Raw genomic sequence first — 12,966 nt, 5'->3', positions numbered from 1 at the left:
GGCTGGAAATCTTATTAAAACGTTAGGGAGGGGCGCCGTCAATCAAGTAAAAGTTAGGCCTTGGGCCTAAACATGCCGCCCCCCTTGCGGTACGCAACATCACAGTCCGCCAAGGATCACCGACCGTGAAGAAGAGAAGAAGAAAAATAAAAAACTTATAACTAATTATATCTAACTTAACATAAACCCTGGTCAGTCTGCCGGCTTGGCGGCACGCAAGATGGTCTGCGCAGTGGGTGAGCTTGGTTGCTGATGCCTCTGTCATTCGGCACTTTTCCCGTTATGATTCAAGGCCTAAGCCAGGTTTGCCTAGAGCTAGGGATTGCGAAAAGAAGTAAGAAGATATACGTGTTCATATTTCTTGCCGTTTATTACAAATTCATTGGAAATTCTATGCTTGTGAATTTTGTATGAAGAAAATTCAATAAAAAAGGAACGTATTGTAATGATACAAGATTTTAAACGCACACCTCTTGCGACTGTGTACAGCAGAAATTCAATGAAAAATAAAAAAAGTGTAAAATTCATGGATTTCTGTCGTTACCGAATATTTTCATGTTAGGCCTTGGTTGTGCCCGAGAGTACCCAACCGAAGATGGTACTCTGAGCCAGCAAAGGGCCAAACGTGGTGGGCAGAATCCCTGGTAGCATTATTTCGGCATATACGTCTGTCCCTAGTACGAGGCGGATCGGGGCCGATGAATAAAACTGTAGATCCGCCAGGCGGAGATGTGCGTACGGGGATGCGATGGCGCTGTCGACGCTGGTCGTGGGGGCCATCCGCCGAAAATTGGACACGACCGCCGCATGGGTTGCAATTCGTTTATTTTGGCCGTGTCTTCCTCGTATACGCAGCAGACATCCTGCTTGCCCGCCAATGTTGCTGGTAGGAAGTTGGAGCTCCTGGGCGAGCTCATCCGCAATCACTGTGGTGGGGGAGCATCCGTCGATTAAGGCGCGAACGAGGTGTAGCCGCCCCCCTGCTTCTATTTTCACGACCGAGGTGGGGGTGATCGCTACCGTCGGTATCATGGTGGCGGTGGCAGCTGAATGCGGGGCTAGGAGCCCTGCCCGGAAGGCGGACACGGTGGAGAGCTGCAGCGAGTTGGATCCGTGACTGCGATCTCGTGGTTGATGATGGGTGTGATGTCGTTGTTGCAGGCGAAGAGGCCTTGTCTCCGCTCTGCGCTCGCGCGGTGGTTGTCTTCGTTGAGGGGCCTTAGTTTGCCGGCGAAGAGACCGAGTCTCCGCTCGGCCGTCACGAACATGGCGCTGGACGGTAGATGGGTTGTGCTGGAGCCGCTTCCTTTCGTGCTGCAAAAGCGGTCGATACGATTTGGCTGCTGGTGTTGTGTTCGGGCGAAGAGACCGAGTCTCCGCTCCGGTTCGGTGGATTCGAGCTGGACGAAGAGGCCCAGTCTCCGTTCCAGCATCTGACGCATATAACGATATGGAGTCGTCAATCCGCTCACGGGGTGATTCCAGCTCCTCCTCAACTTGTACACTCCATGGCTTGGAGCGGGCTTCGTGGAGTAGCTGTTCCTCTTCATCAATCGAAGAGATGTGAAGCATCGTGTGATGTTTTTCGCCGCATTTTTTACATCGGCCTTGGCTTGGGCATGCGTAAGAGCGGTGGTTTAGAGCCAAGCAATTTCCACAGCAGCTCCCGCGGATCGCTAAGTAAAGACGCTCCTCGGGTTTTTTGGCCCGAAAGATGGGGCACAGGCGTATGGGATGTTGCTTAAAACAAGCGCGGCATTCCGACGTATAACGCATGACGTTCTTGGCAGCGTTTCGTTTTAAAGCGGCAAAACGACCCATTTTCCTTAAAGGAGTGAAATAGGTTTCAATGGGTCGGGTCATTGTCAAAGTGCAGGGGCGAGTGGTCCCTAGTTGTATTATTGGGGATTTGGGAAATTTTATTAACGCGCGCATAAGGGGAAACATCTGTCGCTGCATAAAAAAAATATTTATATGTGGAGTGCATTATGTGCATGGCCTCTTTCCCCGCACGTTATGTGCCTGGGTCTTTAGTGCCTTATTTTGTTTATTTTGTGTCACCCGGCAGCGTTTTAGTTGGCCACGGACACACTAGTGCTGCAGAAAATGAGCATTTACGATTTTCGGTTCACACATTCTGGTGCCGAACCGGGTAGAAAGTGTATAGCGTGGGTTCTTTTGAGTCGCTGTTATTTGTGTTGTTGGTGCTAAAACCCAGCAACTTCCCTGCCCGCCACAAAAAAATGTTTGGACAGCAAAATTGTATGCGATGTAAATAAAAAATAAAAAAAAATGTTCGTTTTGGATGAGGAGAATCATTTGTAGAATGTATCATTTTCCTCTTTTTGTATTACCTTTCGGTTATTTATGAGAGTTGTTTATTCAACCTTTCCCCAAGTACGCTTCTAGTCCTGTTTAATTGATGGCCTTTAGCAAATGGCACGGTTCCCGAAGGGTGTTTGGCTCCGGTACCGATTTTTCGGAAACGGGTTCTTCGGTACCCGTTTGCGTCATTTTATGCATCCCTAATATAATGTACATTTAAAACTCGGCATATATATCTACAGACGTTGGTATAAGTATATGGGCAGTCAGTGCACGGACTTTACCGCAATGGTAGTTTGACCAACTTTTTGACCCATTTTTCATTTTCTACTACTTTTACGACTTCTGCTACCAAACCCTAGATTCTACCAATATTTCAGTATTTTCGCACTGAAACCGTATACTGCATTACAGTATTGAGTTGCCGCGCCCACCCAACTACTATTAGGAGGCGATACTGACCAAATCAGTCCATTTTGACAAATTTGTGAATAACTTAAATAGGAAATGAATTTTTTTTGATTAGAGAATAATAGTAACTGAGCACGCGAATATTTTCTGCGCTATTTTTCTCAGTTTTTTTTTTTTTTTTTTTTTGGATAATTTGAACGACAATAAGAAGTTTTACGTAAACGATAACATGTTAACTTGGTTATTTGGCGGCAGTAATTTTGGTACCTTGGAAAATTGTTGTGGTAGGTAGACGTTTTGGGATGTGATTTATTTTGCGATTTGTTTGTTTTACGATAAATTGGGAATTTTTGGTACCAATATAAACCGTAGTTATCGTTTTCACGAAACTTCTACTACCATTTTCAGTGCCCCAACATTTTGCCTTTACAAAAGTCCATGCACTGGTAAATATTTACCAGCCGCAAAGACAAAAGAAAAATTGTGCACATTCATACACACCCGTGTATAGAATGTAAATTTCTCAGAATTGAAACAAACGGGACTAATCGAAAGATTTTTTCCGTTGCTTCATTCTTTTTACTACGGCGCGTGGCCGTAGTACTATCATTTGTTAATTTTTCATTTAAGTAGACGAGTAAATCCTTTTGACTCGAGATTTCTTCGTTTATTTAATTACAGATCACAAATTTGAAGATGCCTAATTAGTTACGGCAAATATATATGTTTAATCCTCGATTTGTTTGTCGAGCCGCGAATTTGCTACAAAACGGCGCTGTTATGAATAAAAATTTTCATCCATACGAATCACATGTACCGTACATTCTACAGTTTATGATATTACAATTTGTATGGTATGAGTTTTATACCCGTACCATTGGAAATTGTGAAATTTCGTCAAGTCGCCGACAATATTCTAACTAAAGGTGGGTGCGTAGATGCGCACACTACATATATGCACATTAATTGCTCATTTCTGCGATATATACTTGTAGGCGATCCCCTTCTCGAGCTGAAGGAGCAGCAAGTATTTCCCCAAATTGTTCCGAAAAAGCAATCAATTTGTGCACTTGAAGTTGATATTGGCTCCAATTTCATTCTTAACCGTTTCCAGCTTGCAAATTATGATCAAAACAATGAGCATTCAAAACCTGGTATCGAAGCTATTTGGAATGATGAACGTTTGCGCAGACAGAAAATGAAGTACAGCTCGAAGGAAAAAAGGTAGGTACCCACGCCAGAGATACCAGTATCTCAAGAACGTCCCGATTTATTACCAACAGAAAGCGAAATTTTTCACCGTACAGCAGTGCTAAGCAAATTAATGGATTTGGATTTGTCGGCTAAAATTAGTGGTACTACACTTGACCAATCTTTAAATTCCAATCTTGCAAGCTTCGCACTGGATGAATGTACTGGCAAAGATCGGAGATGTACTTTCAATCTTTCTAAAATAATTGGTAATGCCATATACCCAGAGGAGTGCACAACGAATGAGAATTTGAAGATGCCTAAGCTACAAAAAACCCCGCACCGCACTTCAAGGGAACTGCTGTTGTTGGAGGCACATTCAAAGATATCGATTTAAATGATTACAAAGGAAAATACCTGGTACTCTTCTTCTACCCGTTGGACTTCACATTTGTTTGCCCAACTAAAATTATTGATTTCTCTGATCGCGTCTCTGAGTTCCGTAATATTGGCTGTGAGGTGATCGGTTGCTCTACGGACAGTCATTTCACACATCTGGCATGGATAAATACGCCACGTAAGCAAGGTGGTATTTTCCTATTCAAATGTAAGTGTAGTCACCGAGTGGGAGGATAATGTTCTTTTCGATGTTGATGATCCCGATGTTTGTGGTATTTCTCCAAATGTTGGAAATGTTCTTAATACCAATGGAATGACGGTGTCTTCAGCTAACATTGTTGCTCCACCATCGGGCTTAGTAAATGGTTCAGCTCCAAATGTCAGCTTAAATTGCGTTAAATGTAAAAGTTCCAACAGCAATATCTTTAGCCAGCGTACATGGTCCACAATTCTCTGATATCTGCAGTCCTTTGGGATTTAATGGGTAGTCTTTTGGAAATTTTCGTGGACAATGTACTCAAACTTGAGGAGTTGCGTTAGCATATGGGCTCCTGCTTCATCTGCGGCGTTTCATGGACTGATGATCATGTTTCCCTCGATTGCAGTGAATGTGGTGGCTGTAGTTTAGAGCGCCCATGTCCGCTTTGTGATGGACAGTGTGGCGTACCACAAAATGTGTGACTATTATTTTTCCCAGGTAAGCACTTTGAGTTGCTTAAGTTATATGGCTTTCCATGTACGACCGAAATGCGTGTAACCTTAGCCCGACCTATGTATGATGCAGATATCAGATCCCTCTGTGAATCATTCCCGAATTTGCGCACTTTTGCACCAAATGGCTATTGGGCGAACCCTGCCATTGCGTCATTCAGCCATTTAGAAAATTTAACGCTACATGCTGCAAAAAATTAGGATTTGCGATTTTTGACGCATATTATTAGCATTAAATTTAAAATCGTTGACATTGAATATTTTCAAAAAAGTAAAACCATTGATGTATGAGGAGCAACCTAAAATGGAGTAAAATTGAAGAACTAACCCTCAATTGTCATGAGCTAAAATGGATTAGTTCTTTGGATGTAACCAGTGGGAACGTTTATGCAAACCTTAAGATGTTAATAATAGCCTGCAGTCTTGCTGAAAGATGGAATATAGTAGATTTATTTACAAAATATGAGGGATATTATATAAAGATGCGCATGAAATTGAAATTGCAAACGTAGGATTTGATTTCGTGTATGACATCATGGTGCCTGAGAAATTTGAGTTCCTTAATAGTGTAAAAAAGCTTATATGCGTTAATATTGATATCTTAAGAGACGTATTCGAATTTCCCAACAGATTCAAAGATCTGCCAGAACTTTATTTTTACTATTGTTATGCAAGATCCAATGAAGCAATAGGGGGATTGATTACTAATTCTGATCAATTGGATCTAATTAGCTTCGAACACTGTGAAAATGCTTGAAATAGAGGAATCGTGCTTAAAAGCTTAAAGAGAGCGGAGAGATCCACTCAGATTTAGCCGGTATCCACCAAATAAGATTTTACCAGCATTTTTTTTTTTTTTTTTTAAAGATATTTATAAGGGCCCTATTAAATATACGCAAAGGTCATTCATTTCAAGCAACTTTAATACGTTGACAACCAAATTTAGGTGAAACTATATGGCTTGTGTGTTATGTGAGTGCAAGTGTACTAGCGAACTTGATTTGGCCAAACATAAAGCGCGCTATCATTTCCTGAAACATGTTTGTAAAGGATGCGGCAAATGTTTTATCAATATGGAATATCCACTAACACATTCGAGGTTACATCATAAGCAAAAGCATGATTCTAAAGAGCTTTCTGTATCAGTTGATCATATAATTTTGAAAAAGTTTGCTTGTGATCAATGCGATAAGGCTTTTGCTGATTTTTCGGGTCTACGCACGCATAGATTAGTTAACCCTTCAAAAAAACGAACAACGCAGGATCATCATCGTGATCAGTGAGTCATTCAGCAGAAGTCTCGTATTGGTCGCCTCCCTTCAAGTCAAATTTTTTTGAAAAGGACCTGGACTTTCGACAAATGAGTTTGTGCAGCCCACAGAAAGCAATAATGGCTTGTAGGTATGTTCATATATGTAGTATCTAAATAGATAGTTTCAAATGCACAAATTGCAATTAATAAGTTGAACGAGGATGGCGCCAGGTGCCTTTAATTATTTTATCTCGAACTTGTACTATTAGGTGAACAAATAACGATTCTTTCTGCCATATGCTTCGCTAGTTCTTAGGTTCTGTGCCCAAAACGGTTTGAATGCCCATATGCGAAGTCATGATGCCGCATTGAGTCGTTGCATTATGGGTACTAATAGTACAATACCCATACCGATTACAGAGAATGTGGGTAGTAGCATTAATATGGGAATACCCAGTAGTTCACTCAGCGGCAATTCAGTTATAGTTGTTAATACATTCGAAACCATAAAATCAGTTAATTCCATTACTGAGAATTTGCTAAAAGTAACTGCTGGATTCTGCCACTAATTAGATTATTGATAATTTGTATCACATTATGTGTTTTATGTACGGAGATACATACTACACAGGTCATATGTATTACGCATGCATGTTCGTGTTTGCGTGATTGTGATGTTTATACGCCCAAGTTTCACGCATTTACTGGTGAATTGGGTAAAGACTATAAGATTGGCTGGTGTTTTGGAACGCGACGTTAGTTTGACATACGATTTGTTGGGGCTGCAAGGCTGTCTAGAGCTTCTGGAGTGTGCTTCAAGTGGGACCAACCAGATCGACGAGATGATACGATTTGTCAGAGGAGACAAAGATCAATTAAAACAATCTACTCAAGCTAAAGAGTCGTCCATTTTGACGGTATAGCATATTAAGGCAATGAATAAATAGGATTCTTGTGTGCTAATGTAATTTAAATTGATTGGATTGCACAAAATTCGGTTGTGCATTTTTATGCAACTTTCACAGGTTGCATTTGTGAAATTAAAGCAAATCGTTATACTATATATATACTAAGTGCAAAACAGCCTGCAACTTCGTGTTTAAGTGTTAAAAGTCATCTGGAATTCCGATGCCTTCGCTGCAATTTTGCTTTGTAATTGTATTAATTACCAGCGTTGCTGCGCAAAATGTGGAGAAAGTTTTTCATTATCAACCGGAACAAGTGCATCTAGCATTGGGTGAACAATCCAATGAAGTTGTGGTAACATGGTAAACACCTGACGATGCCATCGAATCAATTGTTGAATATGGTTTAGATGGCTTACCACAGCAAGCCAATGGCACATCCCAGAGATTTGTGGATGGTGGCGATAAACAAAAGTCACAATACATACATAGGGTCAGATTATCAAATCTTTTATACACTCATTCCTATGTCTACCATTGTGGTGGTCAATTGGGCTGGTCACCGCCTTTTGAATTTCGCACAGTGCCTGTCGGTGATAATTGGGCGCCAACAGTGGCGTTCTAAGGCGATATGGGCAATGAAAATGCAAAATCGTTGGCGCGCTTACAACAGGATACCAAAAGGGCATGTACGATGCGATCAATCATTTGGGTGACTTTGCCTACGACATGAATACGCAGAATGCGCGTGTGGGAGATGAGTTTATGCGACAAGTGGAATCGATTGCGGCTTATGTACCATACATGGTAGTGCACCGGTGCATTTGATTACAGGTTCGCTTGGTTGTAAGGGGGGACGAGAGCCATTCGTAAATGATTTGCCTAAGTGGAGTGCCTTTCACAGCCAGGATTATGGTTATACACGTATGAGGGCACATAATCATACACATCTTTACTTTGAACAAGTTTCTGATGATAAAAACGGTGGTATAATTGATGCTTTTTGGATTATCAAAGACAAGCATGGCAGTTATGTATAAAAACAACAAAAACGCAGTTTTCTTTAACAGAAGAGGCAAATATTTAATAATTGGAAGGCACAATGAGTACAGAAAAAGCTAAAGAAATTTCAGAGCAGCTTTATTCTGATGAGCTGAAAACACCTGTCTTTTTTTTTTTTTTTTAAATTAAAATCTAGTGGGCCGAATGCCTTTCGGTTCTGTGGCAGATATCGAATCTGCGTTAGGTTATTGCTTGGCCTCGTTCCTTTGGCTGAGTGCATCTGCGTTCCGTGGCAGACCCTGAGTCTGCGTTAGGGTTCTGGTGTCCTCGCTCGGGGTGAGTGAGTGAAGTGGGGTTTGATTTTGAAAATGAAAAATAATTGTTTTGTGGCAGATGGGGATCTGCATTAGGGTGATTGGTTGGCCTCGGTGGGGGAGCGCTGGGTTTTTGGTGGATTATCGATAGGGAAGTGGAGTGAGGGAGAGGAACGGAAGGATTGTTACGAGGAGCTATTGGCCTTCTCGCAATCCGTCTCCTCCGTTGGGAAGGAGGATCAGTTTGACCAAAGGTCGTCTGACTTGACCCTTCTCGGTAAAGAGGTCGACTACACGTACTCGGTTATCTTCACCGGGGTGTACGTTGACGACTCTACCGAGCCTCCACTCGTTGGGAGATAAGTTGTCCTCTTTGAGGACAGCGAGATCTCCCACTTTTATATTTTCTTTGGGATGCTTCCACTTCACTCGTTTTTGAAGTTCGGATAGATATTCCACCTTCCATCGTTTGCAGAAAGTGTGATGGAGGGCTTTGAGTTTCTGCCATCGATTGATCATCGAGGCAGAGCTCTCACTGGCATCTGGCTCTGGTGGAGCCAGCAGGTGGCTGCCGGTTAGGAAATGTCCGGGGGTTAGTGGTTCCAGGTCCGTTGGGTCATTCGATCCTGGACTGAGAGGGCGCGAGTTGAGGCACGCCTCAATCCTGCACAAAAGTGTTTGGAACTCCTCCATAGTATATTTGTGGGGAGAAGCAATCTTTTTGAAGTGGCTTTTGAAGCTCTTCACTCCCGCTTCCCACAGGCAGCCCATATGTGGAGCGGCGGCGGGAATAAAATGCCAGCTCAATGCTTGATGGCTATACTTTGAGACTGTTTTGTCTCGGCTTTCGGCCAGAAAGGCTTTAAATTCGGATCGTAAAGATCTTGATGCTCCGACAAAGTTTGTACCATTGTCGGAGTAGATGTTCTTCGGACATCCTCTTCTCGCGATAAAACGCGAGAAGGCTGCGAGAAAGCATGGGGTGCTGAGGTCACTAGTGGCCTCTAAGTGAATGGCCTTAGTGGAGAAACAGACAAAAAGGCATACGTAGCCTTTTGACAGTCGACATCCTCTACCGCGGTAGCTTTTGATGTCGAAAGGCCCCGTAAAGTCTACCCCGGTATTGGTGAAAGCGCGGGTAAAAGTAGTCCGTTCGCAGGGAAGGGTACCCATAAGTTGGGACTGTGCCTGCTTCCGGTGAATAATGCAGGTTTTGCAATTGTGGATGATGGCTCTGATCATGGTCTTGACATTCGGTATCCAGTATTGGGTTCGGATAAGACTGAGCATGAGCTGGTTCTCGCCATGAAGGGAGTCATGATGAGCCATCATAACTGTAAGGCGAGACAGCCTACAATTGTACGGCAAGATGATCGGATGACGCTCATTGTATGACATGTCCTTTGAAGCCCCTAGACGCCCCCCTGTTCTAATAATATCATCTTTGTCGATATATGGGTTGAGTGACAGTATTTCACTCTTTCGATCGATAGGTTCCCTATTTTTCAATTTTAAATATTCTGTCCCGTAAAATTGTTTCTGGCAGACTCGTATTAATGCTTGAGTCGTTGCCTTAATCTCATCGGCTGAGATTATGCACGACCTTTCGTGGAACATTGCTTTAGTTTTTGGGTGAGTTCGTTTATAAAATCTCCTAACATAGGAAAGAACCTTTAAAGCCCTGGGTAAATTTGAAAAACGGTCGAGAATATCTACATGATCTACCCTTGTCGTGGCATATGTTTGTGCCCTCTTCTCCTCAACGGACGTTTTGTATTCGGTCTCTTGTGCTGGCCAGTGGGAATTGTCTTCTTGCAGCCAAGAAGGTCCCTGCCACCACAACGAATTGGTGGTCAACTCTGATGCAAGTAGTCCTCTGCTTCCTAGATCCGCTGGATTAGATTCCGAGTCCACGTGAAGCCAGTCCTTGCTACCGACCATATCGATGATCTTAGTGATTCGGTGTGCGACGAAGGTTGACCAGGAACAGGGCGGCTTTCTTATCCATGCGAGTACGATGGTTGAATCCGTCCAGAGGTGAACTTTTACGGGTCCCAAATGAATATTTCGGAATATTGATTCCATCATTTCTGCGAGAAGCACGGCGCCGCAGAGTTCTAAACGTGGTAGCGAGATGGTTTTCACTGGAGCTACTCTGGTTTTTGCTAAGAGTAAGTTAATGAAAAACTGATCGTCTCTTTTTACGCGCATATATATCGCTGCAGCATATGCTTTCTCGGAAGCGTCACAGAAGCCGTGGATTTCTATTTCGCCTTCCGGGGAAAAATTTACCCACCGCGGTATCCGTATGTTATCTATTTCGCCATAGTGTTGGGTGAAATTTTTCCACCGTTCTAATGTATTTGGTGAGACAGGCTCATCCCATCCGGTGCCTTCTAACCAAATATTCTGCATTAATATTTTTGCTACTTTGACCATTGGTGCAAGCCAGCCTAAAGGGTCGAAAAGTTTGGCTATAGCGGATAGGATTGCGCGTTTGGTGATGTTCTCGCCACTCTCTAAAGCTCCCGGGGCGAAGTAAAACATGTCTGAATGCGCGTTCCATCGTATTCCGAGTGCCTTCACCGAGCTAGCCTCTTCAAACGCTAGGAAGTCCTCGCTGAGCAGATCCGTTTTGGGGATGTCCTGAAGGATTTCCTCACAATTTGATGTCCACTTGCGCAATGGAAAGCCAGCTGAGTGTAATGCTTCGCGAATCTCGTTTCTTGCTCTGATGGTTGACGCTATTGTATGTCCTCCAGATAAAACGTCGTCGACATACATACTTTCTCGTAATATACCCGATGCTATTGGGTGCGTATTTTCTACATCATCAGCCAATTGTAGAAGTGACCGTATCGCGAGGTAGGGGGCGCAGTTTACACCAAAGGTAACAGTCTTCAGTTCGTAAAGACTGATGGGTTCGTTGGGGGATGTTCGATGGACAATTCTTTGAAATTTGGCGTGATTATCGGTCACCCAAATTTGCCTATACATCTTTTCTATGTCACTATTAAAGACAAAGCGATACAGTCGCCAACGTAAAATTAAAATAGGCAAGTCTGCTTGGAGTACTGGACCTGGGTGGAGTATGTCGTTTAGACTAATGCCATTTGCTGTCGGACTTGACGCGTTGAAGACGACGCGCACCTTGGTGGTGGTACTTTCCGCCTTTACAACGGCGTGGTGGGGCAGGAAATAATTATCCGAATCGTCGTATGGTACATTATTTTTAATTTTTCTCATATGTCCAAGCGTTTCGTATTCGGATAACACCCGAACATACTCTTTCCCTAACTCTTGGTTTTTCAGTAATCGCCCCTCATTTCTGAAGAATTGTGAACATGCGCGCTTTAGAGACGGTCCTAATGCAATCTTCTCAGGGTAATCCTGCCTGAATGGTAGCGAGACTGTATATCTTCCACTTTCATCACGTTTTGTTGTGTCCTTAAATAATTGTTCACAATACCTTTCTTCTTCATTAAGCATTTTGTTTTTGGGAACATTTTCTACCTCCCAGAAAGCTTTTAATTGGTTGTCCAACGCAACCTCGTTGTAGAATGACATGATGCTCTTCGTTGGACTCGGTGCTTCGATGCGACCGGTTAGTATCCAACCGAACACTGTCTCTTGGGCCAAAAGTGTATTTAGTACATTCTTTTTCAGACCACTCAGTATAATTTGGGGATATATGTCTCCTCCAAGGATGAGGTCTACATCTTCGTTGATGTAGAACCTCTTGTCTGCAAAACCAAGTCTGGGAATGCCTGCATAGTCATGACGTTGATATGGCAGGATGGAAGATTCCCAGTGAGTTTGGCTAGGACTAGAACGGGTGTAGTCAGGCTGAAGCAGGCATCCACTGGTGAACGTAATTCAATTTTGGATGCTTCTTTCACCTGGGCTGACACCGAATTTGTGATGCCTGAAACTTGGGCATGCATTTTTCTCGCTGGCAAATTGATTCTGCGTTTCAGTCTTTCAGTTATAAAGGAACATTCAGACCCTGAATCAATTAATGCCCGTGCGGAGAAGTCGGTACCATTATGGCGAATGTGTACGCGAGCAGTTCCTAATAGCACGCCTGTGCTGGAATTGGCATGACAGGATTTTACATTCTGGTTCGCAGATTGTCGCGCCTGTGCCGAAGTTGTTGGGCTATTATCCGCATCTTTGAAAGGATTGCGTACAGCCGTGTGCTGAGATGTATCCGCATGCAGGAGCGTGTGGTGACGAGAGTGGCATTTGGAACAGTTGTAGGAACTGGTGCACTTCGTCACGGTGTGTCCTGGGGATAAGCAATTCAGGCAGCCACTTGTGGATTTTATAAATTTAATCCTTTCTACTGGGGTTAAGTCGCAGAAGCGTGAACAGTTGCGTAATCTGTGTTCAGGGGATTTACACATTTTACAAATTGATTTTGTTGTTTGCTTGGATAATTTCGTTTGAAAAGCAC

At 43.2% G+C, this 12,966-nt stretch overlaps 1 pseudogene; it reads left to right on the top strand.

Moving 5' to 3' along the window:
• Positions 1–7,417: 7,417 nt before the first annotated feature.
• Positions 7,418–8,022, top strand: LOC137234904 (acid phosphatase type 7 pseudogene; annotated as a pseudogene).
• The last annotated feature ends 4,944 nt before the right edge of the window (positions 8,023–12,966 follow it).

The sequence above is a fragment of the Eurosta solidaginis genome, chromosome X, assembly GCF_040869045.1.
Source record: "Eurosta solidaginis isolate ZX-2024a chromosome X, ASM4086904v1, whole genome shotgun sequence".
Lineage (NCBI taxonomy): Eukaryota > Metazoa > Arthropoda > Insecta > Diptera > Tephritidae > Eurosta > Eurosta solidaginis.
This window is presented reverse-complemented; position numbering and strand designations above follow the sequence as displayed.